This window comes from Gobio gobio (assembly GCF_949357685.1).
Source record: "Gobio gobio genome assembly, chromosome: 21".
Taxonomy (NCBI): Eukaryota; Metazoa; Chordata; class Actinopteri; order Cypriniformes; family Gobionidae; genus Gobio; species Gobio gobio.
This window is the reverse complement of record NC_137117.1, coordinates 24302398-24325048: the sequence shown is the minus strand read 5'-3', so window position 1 is coordinate 24325048 and position 22651 is coordinate 24302398. Positions and strand designations below refer to the sequence as shown.

General features: G+C 39.0%; 1 protein-coding gene across 3 annotated transcripts in view; it reads right to left on the bottom strand.

Moving 5' to 3' along the window:
- The window catches only part of syt6a (synaptotagmin VIa), an 82117-nt gene that overhangs the window by 47204 nt on the left and 12262 nt on the right, over positions 1–22651 (bottom strand). The window contains exon 2 of one of the 3 annotated variants that reach the window (XM_079801819.1): positions 18711–18876. The exons of 1 other annotated variant lie outside the window; for it this stretch is intronic. The gene's annotated coding sequence lies outside the window, so the exon portion shown is untranslated. Of the gene's footprint in view, positions 1–14199; positions 14327–18710; positions 18877–22651 lie in introns of those variants that run through there. One more of the 3 variants, XM_079801820.1, reaches the window with a different exon arrangement.

Here is a 22651-nt window from a genome sequence, read left to right as displayed (position 1 = left end):
TTATGAAAGGCTTATTTATTGTATAATATCTATTTATATATAAACTGTATTTTGATATATAATAAATACATACATAATAATAATACATGTGTATATTTAAATGAATGAAAATCTGATAAAGCGGATAAAATGTCCTGAGAGGAGACAAGTGTTAGCCAGGAGTTAAGCGAAGAGGACAAGTGTAAAAATCAAGGTGCAGCCTTAGGGTCCTTCCTCAGTTGGCTGCTTGTATAAATCACAGCACATGATGCTGCATGACATCCCAGGCTTTAGAGGGGGAGCTTTTCTCCTTGATTCTACAAAGAGGAAAATATCAGCTCTAGCAAGTAAATCTCCATGCCCCTTCCGGGCCATTTTTAGATTGCTCTATTTCATAGCTCCTTCTCCACTGCAATCTCAAATCCCCTAATTCCCAGGATCTCAGAATGGCGGAGCGCCACAGCAAACAAAGCCGGGGGTTCTCAAACTGAAGGACTGCTGGGAGCAATGCAGAATCCATACGCTAAGACTTTGGGAGGTAAACAGCCTCTTGTAGAGCTTCAGGCGCATATTCATAAATTCATTGTAATACCATCTGGACCATGTTTTTAGCAATGACACATTGTTGTCATTCTTAAGTCCCAGAGCATTACAGATTCCAAGAAGATTTGGAGGAGAGATTTTTTGTCAGTGAAACTGATCTGAGGAGTATCCTGCTCATACAGAACTTTAAGCTAAACCCAAAGGTATAAGAAGAGAACTGCGAGCCTATCATCAAAACATTCGAAAGCTCAGAACCCCACAAACACGGTTTCTTTAAGGATAATAACCAAAAGACAAAAAAAATTCTATATATTCACAGAATCATATTCCAATCCACCAGACAGACAGGCGATGGTTTTGGAATTTAGCCCATAAAGGGATAGTTCACCCAAAAATGAAAATTAGCCCATAATTTACTCACCCTCAAGTCATCCTAGGTGTATATGACATTCTTCTTTCAGACGAATAAAATCTGAGTTATATTACAAAAGTCCTGGCATTAGATTTTGATTAATAGTTGCTCTGTTTTTGAAGTCCATAAAAAGTGCATCTGTCCGTCAAATAACGTGCTCCACGCGGCTCCGGGGTGTTAATAAAGGCCTTCTGAAGCGAATATTTAAAAATTGATCAAGTAAACTTTCGGCCGACCGCCTTCTGTGGAAAAGTGTTAAATGTTGAAAGTGAAACTCAAGATGCGTACGTGACGTCATGACAAGTCTACCTGGTCGCGTTAGTCTTTCGATCGGCAGAGGAACTTTCAACAATTTTTCCATATATTGAACAGGGAAGGCGGTCAGCCAAAAGTTTACTTTATAAAGTTTTAAATATGGATATTTTTCTAACACAAACGCATCGATTCGCTTCAGAAGGCCTTTATTAACACCCCAGAGCCGTGTGGAGCATGTTATTTGACGGACAGATGCATTTTTTATGGACTTCAAAAACAGAGCAACTATTAATCAAATTCTAATGCTTGGATTAGCCTGGATTTTTGTAATATAACTCAGATTTTATTCGTCTGAAAGAAGAATGTCATATACACCTAGGATGACTTGAGGGTGAGTAAATTATGGGCTAATTTTCATCTTTGGGTGAACTATCCCTTTAATAAAACATCTGGAGAAATGTCAAGAAAACTATACAAAGCTTCCCCCCATTTTTCTTCAACAAAAATGGTGCTAAACAAAACCAACAGTGGTTCTTTGGCTTGTAAAGAACCTTTAAATGGGCTTAACAGGTTCTTTGTACGGCAGTGGTACTATATAGCACCTTAACCACCCCAAAGAACCCCTGAAGAAATATACAGGGGTTTATCAGGTTCTCTATGGTAGCTAGCGGTGTTATATAGCACCTCAGTCATCCCAAAGAACCGGTGAAGGACCGCAGAAGCACCAAGATTTGGTGCTATACAGCACTTAAATCGGTTGCCCTATGATTTACGAGCCAAAGAACCACTTTTAGTACTATATAGCACCATTTTTTTAGAGTGTACAGTCATGTTTGCGCAGGCCGAAATATTCTTGTCAAATGTCAAATAGTCTTGTATTTATACCGACACCTATTGCCACGAACGCAGCATCACACAAAAGTAAGTTGACAGTTACCAATGTCATTGTAGAAATATGCAATTCGCAGTCAGCCATGATTCATTTGTTCAGCGAGCGAAAGTGTTCGATAACAGCAGGTTTACCGAGATAAAATCAGTAATATTCATCAAGTCATGTAATCTCAACATGGCAGCCTCCATGCGGTTAGTCACTGAAAACTTTTGAGTGATTGTTTGTAAGTGGGAAAATAGTTGGACAAATATTCTATACAAAAATATTAAATGAAAAATCAAGATGTAGTGAAGCATAATGTTAAACCACTGCCATAGCCAGCCCCATGACAACACTAATCTGCTCACCTCCTACCTGAATGTCTCACAGGATGGTTCACATAGCTTAGCAACAGACTGCATGCACACACACACTATTAAATTCCTGAACTCACATCCTTTATTTGACACAGCGTGATTGTCTGAAGTGTTTATCGATCTGAATCGACCACTCGCACCTCTCTGCAAAAGGTGTTACAAATCACATACAGCGGCTGTGCACCTTCACATCCACATTCCCCTATTAGCAAAAACATGCCAGCACTGATCTTTTCAGGAGTAGACGACGGTACCATGTTTATGTATTATTCAATATGGCGCTTGATTAGAAATCCAAATATCCCATACAGTACAAATTACTGATCTACTGAATGCACTCTTTACAAGTACAAGTAAAATACATCTTTATCTCAAATATCAAAGTATATAACCAAATCTACAAATGATCAAATGCAAAATTTGTCATAATATGTGTTTTTAGTCTGTGAACATTAGCTGGCCAGTGAACATTAGTGTTTTGCCACTTAAAAAGTGGAAAACAACCATGAAATTTGTATATAACAAATTTCCATGGTGAAAAAACATGTAAACATTTCGACCAGTGTGGCTCATTTCAAACACATTTTCTTTTGGTGACATTGGCCAATTTACTGACACAATAACTAGGTTTTGGAAGGGTAATACAAACACTCGCACATAATTTCCTCACTTTTGGAATAAACATTGTGACATACTCTGCCTTTTTACTCCAGTATAGCTAATAGGGAGGCAGTATTTATTCAGGTCTCTGCATACATCTACATTTAAAACAACCATTTTGGAAGAGAAAATTAATTATGATGACTGATTTAAACTCTGGCTGATATTTAAATAACAAGCATTTTTATTTTTAGGACTTCTATTATAATACACCAAGTTGTGTTTTTATACCCGCAGAAAACACGATAATTAGAATAAGAGACGAGGGAAAAGAGGATAAAACAACAGTAGACATTTTCAATGTTCTGCATTAGTATACCAGCCATATCTAAGGCCACCTTATAAGGGAACTGTCACTGTAATTACTTTAATCCTACAACCACCAAAGATGTCAGCTCATGTGAATTTCTCTTCTCATTGCGAAGGATTTCTTTGCAGATATTACATGTTTGAAGATGTAAAGCACTGTAAATTAATCCACAATATTGGTATTTCTTTTTTATATTGCATATAATTTGAATATTTAATCAAATTTTCCATGGAAGACAGAAAACCATATGATTTTCAATAATCCAAACAACATTGAAGATACCATAGCAATTTTCTTTTTTCTTTTATAAAACAGTACAATCATATAAATGTGAGTTGTGACAATTGGCTGAGCTCAAGTCTGAGTTTGTTATGCTTATTTTTAGCCCAGCGGTTTCAGTTGTGTCAATTAACCATGTGGGATGGCAATAAAAGAGCTGCTGTCTGTCCCTGCTGCCCACTGCAGATTTACAATCTCCTTAATAACTGACCCCATCACACAGATCTTCCTATTACACAAACCTCAAACTTTAATTGGTTCTATCAGGAGTGATACCTAATTTATAGATCTTTCATGGAGAGCAAAACACATCCCAGAAATCATGGAGGCAGATGCCATCGGATGGACACCGGGAGCGCTATACGTAGAGATTTATGTGACATGGAAACTGTGATAAAGATTTGGCTCATGCATCTCCTGCCAGTTTATGGCTGCTTTCATTTGAACACATATCACAATAAATTCACCTGGTTTCATTTTTTAGCTGTAAAATTAGATTAGGCTCTTAATGTTTCACTTATTTTTTACCACAGCTGAGATTAAAATAGTAAGCCCTGTCTGTCCACGGAAATTAAAGCCTACTATGTCTGATATTCTCCAGACACGGTATTGCTAAAATGAGTCATGCTTCTGCCAGGCAGATCTTGTGAAAATTGCTGTTTTATAAAACTATGGGTAGATGCTTTCGTTTAACATTTGAGTGCATCCAAGAGAAAAAGAGTGTGAACCAAATTGAAAATCCAACCAGTTGTGACTATTAATATCATTTATCAGCTGAAATGGATAATGTGTCCCAAAAATCCCCAAAGAGAAATATTTAGCTTGTAGGAAGTAGGCACTATTAGTATGAAATCCGGGATTGTTGACAAGGGCCAAATTGTGATGGCTAGACGACTGGGTCAGAGCATCTCCAAAACTGCAGCTCTTGTGGGGTGTTCCCCGTCTGCAGTGGTCAGTATCTATCAAAAGTGGTCCAAGGAAGGAACAGTGGGGAACCGCCGACAGGGTCATGGCCAAGGGTCATTGATGCACGTGGGGAGCGAAGGCTGGCCTGTGTGGTCCGATCAAACAGACGAGCTACTGTAGCTCAAATTGCTCAAGAAGTTAATTCCGGTTCTGACAGAAAGGTGTCAGAATACACAGTGCATCGCAGTTTGTTGTGTATGTCGCTGCATAGCCGCAGACCAGTCAGGGTGCCCATGCTGACCCCTGTCCACCACCTAAAGCGCCAACAGTGGGCACGTGAGCATCTGGACCACGGAGCAATGGAAGAAGGTGGCCTGGTCTGATGAATCACGTTTTCTTTTACATCACGTGGATGGCCGGGTGCATGTGCGTCGCTTACCTGGGGAACACATGGCACCAGGATGCACTATGGGAAGAAGGCAAGCCGACGGAGGCAGTGTGATGCTTTGGGCAATGTTCTGCTGGGAAACCTTGGGTCCTGCCATCCATGTGGATGTTACTTTGACACATACCACCTACCTAAGCATTGTTGCAGACCATGTACACCCTTTCATGGATATGGTATTTCCGGGTGGCTGTGGCCTCTTTCAGCAGATAATGCGAGTTGCCACAAAGCAAAGATGGTTCAGGAATGGATTGAGGAGCACAACAACGAGTTTGAGTTGTTGAAATGGCCTCCAAATTCCCCAGATCTCAATCCAATCGAGCATCTGTGGGATGTGCTGAACAAACAAGTCGGATCCATGGAGGCCCCACCTCACAACTTACAGGACTTAAAGGATCTGCTGCTAACATATTGGTGCCAGAAACCACAGCACATCTTCAGGGGTCGAGTGTAGTCCATGCCTCGACAGGTCAGGGCTGTTTTGGCAGCAAAATAGCCATTTGCCGGATTGGTGTACATTATATACACACAGACGTTTTTTAAAGTATAATATAAAAAGTTGAGGAAACTAGAGTGTCAGTAGAAGGTAATATCAGAGCTTTTCACATCCCTTCCTGTCAAAACTGTCTATGTGAATTACTCAAATCCAATAAACCTCAGGCCTGCTCTGGATCAGGGCTCATTTGAAGGTCAGACAGATGGTTGTTGTAAATATGAACCTTTGTAAATAAAAATCATGCTTTTTGTAAATTGCAGACTAATCAGTTGCCTTGGTGGCTCGGGGTCTTGGTTCCTTCTGGCCTTTGGCCTGTGACATGAAATAAACATCATGTCAGCACTAGAGAGAGCAATGCATCACTTCACTGATCCGTGACTTGACAGTTGCATGACAGCGAGAGTCATGGGGCTGTTGGGCGAAACATCACGCCGCATTAGGACTGACAAGAAGTGCGTGGGGACTATTTTGCACATGTTCACTGTAGAAGTACAACATAAATCATGTTCAGCTAATGCATCAAAACTGGGTCCAAGTTTAGAGGAATACGTACTTCACCCAAAATTTACTCAACTGTTATTTTCTTCTTGTGGGACACTGTACATGTTTTTGATGTTTAGATGATTATGTTATTGATGTGCCATGGAATGTTGTTTGAAGATTTGGGATGTAACTGACTAAAATTAGCGATGCTAATTTTTCAATAGCTAATTTTGCCAGTGAGTAGTGGTGTAATGTAACCAAATGCGATCAATAATCAACGCAGAGCAGTGCAAGATGAGCAATTTAGGTTAAAAAGTATACAAGTTTAAATTATTTTCCCCTGAAGAAAGAAAGACATGAACATCTTGGATGGCATGGGGGTGAGTAAATTATCAGGAGATTTTCATTTTGAAGTGAACTAATTCTTTAACAAAAATGATTTGCCAGTTAATCAGTTTATTATACTTCTGACCAGTTGTTGTTGACTAAAACTATTAAAACAATTTTTCAATAATTGAAATATAAATATTACATAAAAAACTTAAATAAAAAATGAAAATGAGTAGTTGAATTAAAATATGTTTAAGTTACTAAAATGACTACAATAAAAACTGAAATGAAAATTAATCAAAACTAAATAGAGATATAAAAAAACTAATAAAAATGACAGGCATACAATTGAAATTAAAACTAAAATATGAAAAAAAAAGAATTCAAAATATTTAAAATACTATAATAGTATTTTTAAAAATGTATTATGTACATGAGTGTGTTTTTACTGTATTTAACATAAACTAACCTGTTCAAGTTTGATAATGTCACCCTACTGAGATATTTTTTTAAAAAAGGACCTATGTGAGGAGGCATATTTTGGGTTTGCAATGACAATTACATTTTTTTTGTAATTTGTGAACTATCCCTTTAAACGAAGCGCTATTTTCACCATGCTCTGTACAACATTCCTCATTTACCTCAACCCATTAAAGATTGATTTTCTGATATTGAACAACTGTGAAGAAACATGTCTACTGGCACAGGATGTTCTCCCACATGGGAGATAGTTTTGCAGAACTTCCAACTGGAGTGATTGGGTGTCCTTATAGCCTTGCTCCAGGGGGAATTTCCCATTAAAACAACATGAGGAATTAATACCGCATGGGTAAATTATTGACAGAACACACTACAATCTAGTACACGAAGGGATACACAGAGCTTTCTTTCTCTGTGTCTGTGTATGTGACTATCATAAAAATTAGATCCATTCAAGTTAAACAGCCCACAGCTGCCTTCCTAATCTCACAAAAGTACCGTTTGAATAAGTATCTGCATCTCTTGTCACGTTTTACTAGCCTGAATGATGCTATTTTCAATAATTTTCCACTCAAAAGTGAAGCCTTGGTCTCATCCAGACTGATCCAGAGTGATCACAATGACACCCCTGGGGAAAAGTGCTACTGTGTTTTACAGTCATAAGACAGACTGCTCCTTTAACAGTCCTCCCGGGATCACACACATTCTCAGCACATCTCACACCTCGACACTCACATTTGCCACCTGCCAGTACAGACTTTACAAGTAACAAATTCCATAGTGTCTCACTTGGTTCACACACCCAGCTGTTATATGGGAATTCTTTACAGTTTTGTCTGCCGATGACATTTGTAAAGCCCTAAAACTTCCTGCAGAGCCACAACCATGACCCGTCAGTGCATGGTCAAAATGCACATTGAGTATAATAAAAAAAAATATGACATTGTGTGCATGGACAGTGAATTTTTTCAGCATACAAACAATTAAAAACACAATTAATACAAACAATTTGGCGTTTGTAAATATGTGATATTGTGGGATCTGTCTGTTTTTTTCTTTCTTTTCTATTTGTATTTGTATTGGTGTGTTTTATTATTGTTTGTGTTTTTTGGACCGTGTGTGTCCTGAATAAAGCATTTATTGATTGATTGATATGCTAATTTAGTTCAAGGTCTATAACACCTGGAGTAGGATATCTTTAAGAATTCATATTCATCTCAATGGTATGGTATTTGCATTTATTTCTGGACACAACTGTCTTTGAGCCATAAATGTCATGTGACTAATCACTCTAGAGCTGCAGGAAAAATTATGTCATTACTCTGTTGATGGAACAACAACAATCCCAAACCCTTTTTTAGTAACTACCCTGATGTGAAAGGTGGAAGACAGGGAAAAATACAGTCCATTTCACTCTCTAAAGGAATAGTTCACCCTCACGTCATTCCAAATCTGTATGACTTTCTTGATATAAAAGATGATATTTTGAATAATGCTTCAACTGTTTTTTTTTTTGTTCATAAAATGAACCACATTTCATTATATGGACCAAAAAAAATTATAGGCTACACACACACAACGATCAGGCATAACATTATGGCAGTAATAGTGTTGGTCCCCCTTTTGCTGCCAAAACAGCCCTTACCCATTGAGGCATGGACTCCACTAGACCAAGTGCTGTGGTATCTGGCAACAAGATGTTAGCAGCAGATCCTTTGAGTCCTGTAAGTTGCGAGGCGGGGCCTCCATGGATCGGACTTGTTTGTTCAGCACATCCTACAGATGCTCGATTGGATTGAGATCTGGGGAATTTGGAGGCCAAGTCAACACATCAAACTCGTTGTTGTGCTCCTCAAACCATTCCTGAACCATCTTTGATTTGTGGCAGGGCGCATTATCCTGCTGAAAGAGGACACAGCCACCAGGGAATACCGTTGATGGTACTTGTCAAAGTAACATCTACATGGATGGCAGAACCCAAAGGTTCCCAGCAGAACATTGCTCAAAGCATCACACTGCCTCCACCAGCTTGCCTTCTTCATAGTGCCTTAAGAATTGGTTTTACTGCTAAGACAAAAAGCTGAGATTCAACACCCTGCAATAAAACAATACAACCCACTAATATGGAGAGAAGATGTCATAGAAAGAGTGTAGGACATCGCCCTGCCCAAACTTCTCCCCCTCTCCCTCCTCCCTTCCCTTCCCCCTGATTCAAGTCACAGAATGTCTATGTACCACATGTGATGTATCTATGTGATGCCATTGGTAAATGGTCTCAACTTCACTGCAGTCACTGGTACACTCTAAAAAAAAAAGGTTCTATATTGCACCAAAAATAGTTCTTGGCTCGTAATCATAGGGGAACCTTTTTTAGTGCTATATAGTACCATTTTTGGTGCTTCAGTGGTTCTTCAGCGGTTCTTCAGAGGTTCTTCACCGGTTCTTCAGAGGTTCTTCACCGGTTCTTTGACTAAGGTGCTATATAGCACCTCTGAAGAACCACTGAAGCACCAAAATTGGTGCTATATAGGACTAAAAAAGGTTCCCTTATGATTACGAGACTTTTTTTTAAGAGTGTAGGATGAGAAAGATTGAAACTTATGCGAATTCTGTTCTCCAGGAAAGGTGTTCTCACAGGTGTTTGTGTAGCAAATATTTACAACCCTTTTGTTCTGCTCTGGGTATTTAAGGAAGGGTGGCAGAGCTGAACCCCCATGCGGTGCTGTGTCAGTGTCTTAAAGACACTCACACACACTGTGTCCTGTACCAGATATTATGACTCTTTGAAACTATTTAAATATTACTTTGTAATTGTGTTTTATATTTTATGCTGATCAGTTGTGTACCATGGATTCTTGTTTAATTGATTTTATTAAAGTTCTGTCTGCCCAAAATAGGGTAAACGTACCTATTAAGCTCAAGTACCCATTAAGCACACTACTATCTTTGAGCTCAGATTATAAAGAGAAAAAATATATATTTATCATCCTACTTGATGTCTTATCCAATTTATGTGTTTGTTACTATATACTTCCTATAATTTCAAGATAATCAGCATTGCACACTGAGATATGGGTATCTGTGTGTTCACATTGTCTGGTGGCCATTTTGAAAGCTGTCTGAAAACTTTCACCAGAAGAGAAGCCCCTTAAATGTGATTTTTTTTTTTTTTTTTTAGATGTTTAAGCCTTTATTTTCGATAAGAATAACTTCTTATTGCAAAATTAAGAGATTAATGTTTAGACTTTTGCATATTATAACCTGGAACCTGGATGTGGGAAATAATTACAGTTAGATCCAAAAGATAGTTTTAGCAACATAGCGCAGGTGCTACAGAACATTGTTAGCTTACTAGCTGTATAAGATTAAGATATTACTTCACAGGCACTACTGGCTTGTACTTTTAAATCAATTATTTTATACATTTACAGCTTATTGATGTTCTGTGGTTTTACACTGCAGTATTTTTTTAAAGATTTCATATTATTGTAAGGTGAGCTTAAAGGGTGCATTACTATGAAAATCACAGCTTCAGTGTGACATCAATAAGAAAAAGTATAATTTCATAGAAATTTTCAATAATAGCTGTTCATATTAAAATATGTATGAACTTAATACATGACCTAGATTATTGATTTAGCAAAATTGTCCATTTAAATTTGATTTAATAATATTATTCATTAATTAAAAAAAGGTTTGCTGTTCCAATAAAGCTCAGTGTGCTCCTTTTAAGCTCATCCACATTAAACGTAAATGTAAATACTTCATAAACAGACTTTAAATATTAACTCATGGTTGTCACTTCAAGTTAATCTTTATAAAATTATTCTTTAAAAATGTTGTTTAAAACAAACAAGAATTTCCCCCCAAAAAACATGTTGTGAGCTTAATGGCAACAGGGGTGTGCTTAAAGGGTACAAACATGTACCCATTAAGAAGTCAGACTTTTTGCATTTAATGCTGTATATCTTAATTTAAATGCTTTTGTCATTTAAACTAAAATAAAATATTATTGTGTGAGAGATTCATATTTAATTTTAACATAATTTCTTGTACTCAAACCAATACCCTGTGAACTAAAATGTCTCAATGTAGATTTTGGTGAGCTTAATAGGTACGTTTACCCTAAAAGTTAATCTTGATTTATTCTGTTTCATTCTGAAATCATTAGTAGTAACCAACGAAGAATAAGAGTTATTTTCACAAAGCTTTTTGCCAGTACAGATCATACCGACGACCCAATGAATGGAGCATTGAGCACATCATATAGAGGCAATCCGATTTGATCTCACTTGTTATGAGTAAGCGTGTGCGACCTGACAATGTAAAATAGTCGCTCTGCTTCCTCTGTAATATCAGAACTGGCTAATTTGTGTCCGTGATGGAATCGCGAACGTTAAATCTCTGTGCGATACCGGATCCCGTGGTGGAACGAATATTTGAAAATAAGAGAAAATTGGAGTCAGATTAAATTATTCATGGAATCAGAATTAAAATTAGATATGCACATTTTAATAAATTAAGTGAACTTCACAGAAATGCTGAAAAGGCATACACGCAGAATTCCTTCAACCACGCCTTTGGATTACAGGTGGAATTTACAGTGCATCCTGGTGCCATGTGCCACTAAATTGTTCAACTAAACATCGAAATACATCTAAATAATAAACTAAATTAACCATTTAAACTAAATTACTGATCAAATTATTGATCTAAAGCCCACACTGTCACTGTATGATACTTGAAATTTTTCCAGAATGGCTATACAGCTGAATAAAATTATGCTGCATTATTTTCCTGTTTAACACTGTAAAGCTGCTTTGAAACAATCTACATTGTTAAAAGCGCTATATAAATAAAGTTGACTTGACTTGACATGTGTTCACATGCCCACTGTTGGCGCCTTCTGCAGAGGACAGGGGTCAGCGTGGGCACCCTGACTGGTCTGGGGCTATGTAGCCCCATACGCAACAAACTGCAATGCACAGTGTATTCTGACACCTTTCTATCAGAACCAGTATTAACCTTTATGAGTCTGTTGGATTGGATCACACGGACCAGCCTTCGCTCCCCACGTGCATAAATGAGCCTTGGCCGGCCATGACCCTGTCGCCAGTTCACCACTGTTTCTCCCTTGAACCACTTTTGATAGATACTGACCACTGTAGACTGGGAACACCCCACAAGAGCTGCAGTTTTGAAGATGCTCTGACCCAGTTGTTTACCCATCTCAATTTGGCCCTTGTCAAAATTGCTCAAATCCTTACCCTTGCCCATTTTTCCTGCTTCTAACACATCAACTTTGAGGACAAAATGTTCACTTGCTGCCTAATATATCCCACCCAATAACAGGTGCCATGATGAAAAGATAATCAGTGTTATTCACTTCATAATGTTATGCCTGTACATCTAGTCATGAACTGATAGGTCCTTTACAAGCAATCTGCAAGCAATCACATCATTATTGCATGGCACAATCTGATTGGCCTCCGCTGATCATCATGATTGAAATATATACATAAAATGAAGAAGAATAAAAACTATACAAATTTTCAAAATTACAAAAAAAAACACAGAACAAAAAAAAAAAAGTTCAGAAAAAAAACGTGGGTAAGCAAATGATAAGAGAATTTGTCCTTTTTGGGTGAACTATCCCTTTAAGAACACTTCAAAACAAATCAGGCACTGACAAAACATCTACTAATCTACAGTATAATGAAATATTAGCCAAACATATGTTTCTTACAAAAAAAACTGCTATTAGCCTGCAGAGTTTGTAATTACAACATCTACCAGTAGGGGATAACACCGACATGCTTACTAGCATCCTTTCTTCTGTGAAAAAAACCTTTTTGTACAAAAAAAGACTTATTGACCTTCAGACTTATTGCGAATAAGCCTTAGGAGAAAAACTGAAAGTGAAGACAGGGATTGAAAGTGAGAAAGTAAAAGCGATGCAGAAACAAGGAAGAAAAAAAAACCTGTACTCAGGCTAATCAACCCCCATCATGTCAGCGAAGTGTGATAATCTGCACAAAAGATCAGTAAGCATCCGTGTCCACTGCAGATATAAGATGTACTTCAAATGACAGCATGAAACAAGTGGGTAAGTGTCACCGCAGACATGCACAGCTTTACAAACCACGGAATAGAGCCATGGGCTGTAAGCCGCAGATGTGTGCTTTTCCACCATCAGCACCTAAAACACTTTCTCCTCCATGCATAATGCAACACTATTGATTTATGATAGTGCCGTATATTTGGGAGGTGATAGAGCCAAAGTTTGCTCACTCTGACTGCACTGCTGCACTGCCGGAGAAAGACTCTCTCTGTGGAACGAGGGTGTGCCGGTGCCTGCGCTGTGCTTCACAGATGGACTGACATATTTACAAGCGGTTTCCAGCAGGACGAGACACTGAGACTGGCCCCAAGTTGATCGGGCTGAGTTTTACCGAAGCTGACATCTACCCCATGCACTGTTCTTGAACTCAATGTGATGCTAGGATCCCCTGTGCAGCAGGTAAGATAGTATCACTGATGGGAGGGAGGGAGATTTACAAACCCTGCAGCTATGATTGCTCACTTAATACACACATGCACGCGCAAACAAACAAACACACAAAGTGCTACTGGATCACAGTCGCTGTTATGCGCCGCTGAGCACAATTCACCTGCCAGATCCGCTCTGCCGGCAGATGGAAAGAACTCATAACCGAAAAACAACAACAAGAAAAACGCACACAGAGGACGTGGTGTGGGCAGAAACCCCTTTGATTAAATATTTACAAAGGCTTTTGAAAGGGCAAAAGATTTTTTTTTTTTTTTTAAATGTGCCACTCAGTCATCATCTGCTTTCAAAGTGTTTCACGTTCAACCAGAGAAATAAAATAAAAGCGATAAAGAGCACACAGTTGCAGCCACAGGAGCAACTGCATCCCCGTTTTGATGTGATGGATGCAGCGTGCACGTGCACACACACATAGTAAATGCGCACATTGATACACTTGCTGGAAAATCCAGTTTAAGTGTTTAAACTGGTCTTTTGCTAGTCTAAGCAGGTTGCCTTGCTCCAGATTGACCACCTTGAGTTGGTTTTTGCTGGTTTAATAGCATAAAAAAAACAGCTATAATGCCCCAAAAAGCATAGATTTAAAGTAGATTCTGGATTTTCCAGCAGGAACTACTTCGGACAGTTGTAAAACCAAAGCAGCACGTGTATAGGAAGCCTCTTTGTTTCCCTCTATCACAGCATGCTCATGCAACCTGTTTCTCCCATGATGCCCAATCCATCTTTACAAGACCACCTTTTTTTTACTACCACCATTTAAACACATGCAGACTACTCCACAAAGGTGCAACATTTGTGTACTCACCAATACTTGTCTGTTTCTTCTTACACTTTCTATCTCTCCCTCTCTCTCTGTCCTCCTTGATCCCTTTGATGCTTACGCTCGGCAGCGCCCAAGCAGAATGAGTCTCCACCGCGCTTAAGAACCCCGTTTCTATGGCAGTGAGAGCAAGCCAGTCAGCAAGATACGGCGAAAGGCTGGGGGCAGATCCCTCACTGAGCTCTACGCACACTTACAAACACTCCACACTCCCATAATCCCTATGGTTTTGCACCGCACGGCGCAATACACAACACGCAGGGCACAGACCTCTCTGTCACAGAGGCAGATATAGATCAGAGATGTAAAACAGCAGAAAAACAGCTGTGATCTAACAAAGCAGCGGTGCTGCATAAGTTTGTTGCATGCATATTAATGAGGCAACCTCATGAATATCAAACATATTTATTGAATGCAGTCAGCAAAGGAGAGATCGAATGAGTTTAGGATGTGTCAATGGATGAAAAGGGACCATTATGCTCAAAGTGATTAAAGAGACCCGTGACAGCTGGAAAGATGGATGTGTAAGACACGCCAACAGCCTTTTAATATTCCAATGGCTGTATTTTATCCCAGCCTCAGACTGCGGCGTCAACGGTGGGTTTTGAACCATACTGCAGCACTATCTTCACCCGAGCTGGAGAGATAGCGGTTCCCCCCTGCCTCGCTCTGTCTAGATTACCATGACCCTATCAGCTGCCTTCAGTTGAGCACACAAGAGCAGTCAAACCCTGGGACCACTTTCCTCCTGCTATCTTCTGCGCCAGGGATGCACCTCATGCGTCTCAAACTGGAATCATTATAGCAGCCCTAATGAACGAGAGCTATTTTGATTCACATAATGTATGCAACACTACACAAGAGCCCCTGAGTGATTTCAACAGCACTGTGGTGTAAAATTGCCATTTTGCCATTACCAAATAGATTTCCCTTCATTTGTAGCTCAATTTGAGGAAAAAGGTGTCTTAGCCTAAAATCGGTATTGTAAAATCAGAGCATGTCCTTAGCTCTATCTAAAAGGATAGTTCAGCCAAACATGAAAATAGCTGTTATTACTTCTTCACCCTTGTGTCGTTCAAAACCCACTTGATTTACGTCTGAGGAATATAAAAAATACATTTTTGAATGTCTAATGGGCCACTTTTATGGTGCCCTTTTATTTTTAAGTCTGAAAGCTTCACTGCATGGCAAATAGCAACTACGACATTTCTCCTTTTGTGCTCCACTGAAGAAAGGAATTTTTTGGGTAAACTATCCCTTTAAATTCCATTGTGATGCATAACACAATAAACAAATAAATACATAATTAAATACATTAAAAATGACATCTCTGAGAAAATGGATCTCTGAAACATCACAAACATTTAATATTAATTATTACACGGCTCTGTGGAATACTCGATTCTGATTGGTCAATCGCGCATTCCAGCGGTATGTTATTCCCAGATAACAACTGCCAAAGTGAATAACACACCGCTCATCCGGGTACTACGAGTAATCTTGACCTGCACTACTTATATGCTTAACAGACAGCTGGACTTTTTTAAAGGTCCCATGGCATGACATTTTCATTTTATGAGGTTTTTCAACATTAATATGAGTTCCCCTAGCCTGAATATTGTCCCCAAGTGGATAGAAATGTTGATCGGTGTAAACCCGAGTTCTGGCTGTCTTTCTCTGCCTTTGAGAAAATGACAGGCCAGACTAGCCAATCCTGAAGTCTCCTGGTTTGACGTCCAAGCAGGAACGGTTACCTCCCTTTCCTCCACCCAGAGAATGCTGTTGTGGGGCACGCCCATGCAAGCGCTCGAGAGATCATTTCTTGTGAACGAGTGAATACTGGCAGTTTCTCAGTGTTTGGATGTACAAATGAAAACAGAAGTCTTTTTTCAGTTCCTTCTTATCTGTGATCAGTGATTTCTTATGTGTAGCTAATTATTTATTATTCGTGCACACGCTGCGGCTTCTCTCTCTCCCGACAGAACAGTGTTTTCGTGTTTTCTATCTTGTGAGTCAGTGTTTTTGTACGTCCTCGTCGCGTCTATCTGTTCTACAATGTGCATACAGTCGTTTCTGCTCAACATCAGCAGAGTAACATCTTTAGAGATAAACCTTACACACGCCGAGGCTCGGGCTGCACTGACCGGTCGGCCTCCAACATCCCCGACCCCCAGTACTGCATCTGGCCCACAGCGGAGGCACCAAACGCGGCGCGAGATTAAGCAGAAGGGGGGTAAGCGTGAGGGTATCTGGGCTAGGCTAGCCAGCTTTCCCCACAATAAAATGGATTACATTCGATTACTGCTGTTGTGTCTTTGTTTGCGCTGTGTACTCAATGCGCGTCACTGACTTTGCATGTGTTACAAAGTTGGTAATAATGATGAAGACGGACTCGGCGTGACTGGGACTCGTGTTTATTCAGAACTCTCAAATACAAACAAAATAAACTCGCGCTGACAGACAGCGCTCTCATAACTCAGTAATTACTATAAATAACTTTGTTAGCAATCGCTGAGCTCAGTCTCTGGTACATTAGTGATGTCCGGTTCGCGAACGATCTTTCTTTTGAACCGGTTCTTTTTAGTGAACCGAATCAGTTCACCAAATCGGTTCGCGTCTCCAGTCAGCGCTGATCCATAATTTACTAAAGTTACTAACTTTCTGACATGAGTGACAGCCCCTCCGACTAGAAATAGACTAATAACCTGAAGTATATGCTGTAACTAAAACAGTTCACTGAACTGAGACTGACAGAACCGATGTGAAGTGAACTCCGGTCCATCCATCTCTCTGGCAGCAGCTCGTGCCTGCTCGTGCCTCGTAGACCTCGTTAAACCACGCCCCCTCCGCTCATATCAAATGCAAAGATGTCAGCCAATCACAACAGTGGGCGTTTTTACTGAAGTCTCACAGCAGACACGCCTCTTGAAACAGGGCCTTCAGCCACAGGGCAAACAGCAGTATAGAAAAAATGCCTTTTATTTCTAAATTATGACATTTTATGATGTAAAAATCATACTAACAATATAAGTACACCTCAGGAAACATTATAAAATAATAGAAAAATGCCATGCCATGGGACCTTTAATATAACTCCGATTTTATTCGTCTGAAAGAAGAATGACATATACACCTAGGATGACTTGAGGGTGAGTAAATCATGGGCTAATTTTCATTTTTGGGTAAACTATCCTTTTCAGCATTAATTTCGACATATATGGTAAAAGCAATAGATAAAGGCTTAAAGCAGTTTGGAACTGTTTTTCTTCGTGGAAGCTTTGCGCAAGAGCTAATAAAATATTTAAACTCAAGACAATATTTTGTGTCTAATTTACTATAAAAAAGTAGCCGTGTAATAAGCGGGATAATGTCCTGATCACTCTGTCGGGGTTTATTATGCGATAACAACTGGCTGGATTTACATTTTCCCTTACATGTCCTTGATAAATAAAGCTGATTGTTACATTACATATATCCTGCATTACTAATCCTACTTTATATCTTTGAATTCAAATACAGAATAAGATTCCTAAAGAAAATCAAATTCGGGAAAGGGACATCTCAGACAGAATTTTAAAAAAGCACTATGCAACATTTAGAGCCCTATTTTAACGATATGAGCACATGGTCTGAAGCACATGGCGCAGGTGCACTTAGGGCGTGTCCGAATCCACTTTTGCTAGTTTAACGATGGAAAAAAAGGTTGACGCACCAGGTGCATGGTCCAAAAGGTTTGTATCTAGTCTCTTAATCAGTCATGGATGCGTTTTGGGCATAACATGCAATTAACCAATCAGAGTCTCATCTCCCATTCCCTTTAAAAGCCAGTTACGGTTGCAGATTCACTATTCACTATTTACATGGTAGAATTTGTGACTGAACGCTTCTCCAGAGAGGAATCCTTTTATTTTTATTTAAAAATGTTTGTGTGTAATATGCAGAGTGTACGCACGTTGTGCACCTGCCTGTAGGTGCATATTACTAACGCGCCCTTTAAATAACACAAAAAATACTGTGCTATTGACTTTAGACCAGGTTTTTGTTGGGCAATGGCGCAGTTGTTTTCAGTTGCCTTAAAATAGCAATGCGCCTGAACACACCTCGTTTTCAGACCAGCACGCCCATGGGCAAACAGATGGGCGCGAGTGCATTTGCTATTTAAACAACGTGGCGCTGAAAAAAAAACTGGGCTGAAACTAGCAAAAAACACTTGCATCGCGCCTGGCGTCACATTGTGCCAGGTGTATGATAGGGCCCTTAATCTTCCGTTGTGAAACTATATGCAAGGGCTGACACTGCAGGTAATTGCATTGGCAAGTCAAGCTTTTTGCACCAGAAGGCCTCATTTATTTATACATGTCAGTAGTATTTTCAAGACAAATGAGATGGTTTTCTGAGTGTCAATAAACAACACATCAGAATTTTTCATTTTTTCGACAAAGTTCCAGCATGAGAGGTTTAGCTTTTTAAAAGGCCCCCTAGGGGAAATACGATACCTGCATCTGCAACGGGAGGAAGTTGAGCTCTGAACGTTCACAAGCTGTGACTTCAGGGTCAGGCATCATCGGACATACCATTCATCTCTCTAATGAGCCATATATCCATACCTCAGGTCATCTTTGGCAGCAAGCATGACAGCACCTGGAAGCCTGCTGGGAGATTCTGGGCGAGAGGTTCAAAGCAAAAGAGGATCAGGAGTGAAGCAACATTCTTTAGAGACTCAGAATGTGGAAAAGTAAAATCAAAATCCTATTGGTTATTCTCAGATGTTTTTTTGAGTGCTTTAAAACCTGTCGAAATATGCCAATCCCTTAACAAAGGGCACTCACACTTAAAAGGAGGAGAGAAGGTTAAGGACGGACTTGTGAAAATGATCTGAAAAGGGCACTGTTGAAAAAAAGTGCGGAAAAGGTGATTCATACAGGACAACCCACAGTACATGATCTGATCAAAGCTATTATGTCCCTGGGAATTTGCGTCATTGTGTTTCAGACATGTTTGTCTACAAGAGACAATGAGTTTCACTGGCAGTTCAATTAATTTTTACAGCAAATAAACAATCAAATTAAAGCTCTAATGTGAAAGCACATTTCACAGAGCTACATTTCCATGTTTCCCCTGATTAAACAAAGCCAGACACTTTGCTTTTTACAAAGAAAGAAAGAAAGAAAATTCTAGAGAGGAATGGAGAGATTGAAAGGCAACTGACTGAAGAATGACAGTGGACAATGCATAATCCACCGAATCTTAGCTATTGAATAAAATCCCCAAATCCTGCTGATTCCACATGGCACTGAGAATGAAGAGAAGCTAGAGTCTTTGACAGTAATCGTACTTTTCTTTTCACAGTTTCTCTATATTTGGCAACTTAAGACATCACAGTCATGTTATTGAATGAGTGTTTTCGCCAGTGCAGCAGGTTCCCAGTTAGAAGTGTTTTGCAGAGTTTTTGTTGTCTTGAATTCTTGAGAGAGTACAGTCAGCAGGAATCTTCTATATTGTACAGCTAATCTACACTAGTTTCTCTGGATTGATCTCCTATCATTCAATGACTTTGGAGTTGTTGACCTCAGGCAGACTCAATCCTACTTTCCTATCACTAATTACAACAGCTTCTCAGGACAAAAATATGGGACATGCCAATCAAAATGTCTGTGTTGGAATCTCTAAAGATTTTATAGAGGAGAAATTATATTGAAAATGTTGCTTAATACACTTAGAATAGACTATACAATACGTGATAAAACTAGAATATACAATGTAAATAATGCAAGACCATTTATGTAAAAAAATTTAAAGATAATGTTTTGAAATAAGAAATAAAATCAGAAATGGAAAAAACCATATGCAATATGAATATCTCACAATTGTGATAATTTGGACTTTATATACCTTACATCGTCACTGTTACAAGATATTAAGGAGCAATAATAAAATGTTGAGATATTTGCATTTACGAGAAATAAGGTTGCAATTGTGAGATGCAGTATGATGTTGAAATTGTAGATGAAGTTGCAATTAAGACAAATAATGTAAATTGTCCAATTACTAAACAAAATTGTAAGATATAAAGAAGCAGTTACTAAAAATTAAGGTCACAATTGTGAGAAATTTTCACTTATGAGATGTGTAGTTACAATTAAGACAAAGTCACAATTGTGAGACTTTGAGATATCAAGTCACAATTACAAAATTAAAGTCACATTTGTAAGACAGAAAGCGTCAATTCTATTCTCGATTCTATTCTAAGACTTTTATTTCAATTAAAAGATTTTTATAAAAAAATAAACAGTTTTTATTAGTAGTTATTTTACTCAGAAGAAATGGGCTTCCATTAATAAACAGATACTGCCTCTGGCCTTTGATGGAAAAAAGCAATATTGTTTTTTAGGAGACAAGCAAGGCAGAGATCACATCTTTTTTTAAAGACACACTTCATTTTAGACATTCACATCACTGTCGGTGCAAAATGTTCCCTTCACTCACGCCACCAATGCCTCCTCGTGGCTGTTTAACATTCAGCGTGGGTCTCGTTTTCCGACCTTTCAGCACCTGTTTTAATGGTTAGTGTATTCATTTCCCATTTTTCCCCCCATCACACATTTTCTAATTACATTACATCTAGCTCGCCCCGCAACTCATGGATGCAATTTTTTTTTACAATGTAGGCCTGCGGTTTGGTGCACTCCAAAACTCAATTCAATCCACAATGTCATTACATGAGTGTGGAGAGATAACAGTTTTCTTTTGGTCCACTGTTCATTGTTTGGCTACACAATAAAACTGTTTTGATGTTTAATGAACTGAAATGGCTCAGTGCGTAAACACATGAGTGGAGTAGGCTTCAGACATTGTGCTGCCACTCAACAAGAGGCTTGTTTTTCACACATGGTTTACAGCATTATAATAGAGGAAGGCCGATGAAGAACTTCACTGACATTGCATGAAAACATACAACTCTATATTTTGTTCGTAATTACACGCCTCACTGGATTAATTTGCCGTGAAAGACAGTCGTCAGAGATACAATGAATTATTATGTGGATTCTAAATTTGCATGTTGGAATTTCATGAAGTGACCTAAAGGTCACAAGCATTTGTGTAAGGAATAGGTAGCCTACGAGAGGCAGTGCTGTATCATGAATAATGCTGCCTTCACGTGCTATCGGAAATTTGATAATTCCGACTTTGAAGTCGTGATTACGAGCTCATTGCATTCAAGTTTCAAAATGTCAGGGCCGTTCATGTGCAATTTTTACCTAGGAAACTCGTATTTACGATCATTCCGAGAGCAAGTGAAGGCAGCATAACGGCTCTGCAACCCCTTCAGACTTAGCACTAGCCTCGAGTACCTTATTGCTTTTATAAAACGGTTGCCACACAATACAAATATTAAAGCCAAAAAATATGGATCAATTTTCCTGAATTAAGTAAAATCACAAAAAAAGCCTTCCTTCCACTGGAAAAAAAATAGTTCCTGACCGTGAACAGCAACAGAAGTTACGTTATTACGCCATTAGATGGCGGCAAAGACGGTCTCTATGAGTAAGTCACTCAGTAGTTAAAACTTTTATTTTGAATGGACTGAAACTTGATCTCGGGAACAATAAGCAAACGACAAATGCTTTGACTAGCGCTGTTGAGATGTTAGGCACGTTGAACTATTAAAGCTACACTATGTAACTTTTCCGTCCACTAGAGGTCGCCTGTTCAAAACAAAGGCGTAGTTTGATGACGCCACGTTTGAGCGCAGAATCTCGGGACATGTGGTCTTCATCTCACAGCCGGTGGGAAACAGTCAGGATAGGACTCGGGCAGAAATCATGTTCATGGATGCGATTATTAACATTACTGTAGTGAAGCAGAGCAGGACCGAGTGTTGTGGAGCTGAGCAAGGCCGCAGGAGCGATTGAAGAGCGGGACAGTTATTATGGCATAGTCGCCGGGGGGACTTTTATTATGACACAGTTGCCGGCGGCACTTCCTCTTCTCCAGTGCTGAGTGAGAGGTAACGCAGCTCTGTTTATCGTATTAGATATATCTGAGTGTGTTGAAAAGGAAGTTATGACGTTCGCTCGGCGGCTGCTATGACACTTGTTCACAATGCAGTGAGAGTAAAGTGTTTCACTGAATAAAACCGGAAACCAGGGCCGGCCCTGACCAATTTGCTGCCCTAGGCAAGATTTTACTTGGTGCCCCTTGTAAGGTTTAGCACTACATGTTATCAGTCTAAGTTGTGGAATTACTACTGTTTTATTTTTGTAATGCATTGATGTTTTTATTTTTATTTTCATTGTTATTGTTTTATATGATGTCCAGTCCATTCTATCATTATGTTCATGATATTATTATTATTATTTTATTTTTTAAAAGGATGATAGTTAAACTATAAAAAAAATAGCACCTATTACAGCCTAAACACAAATAGCAAGAGTAA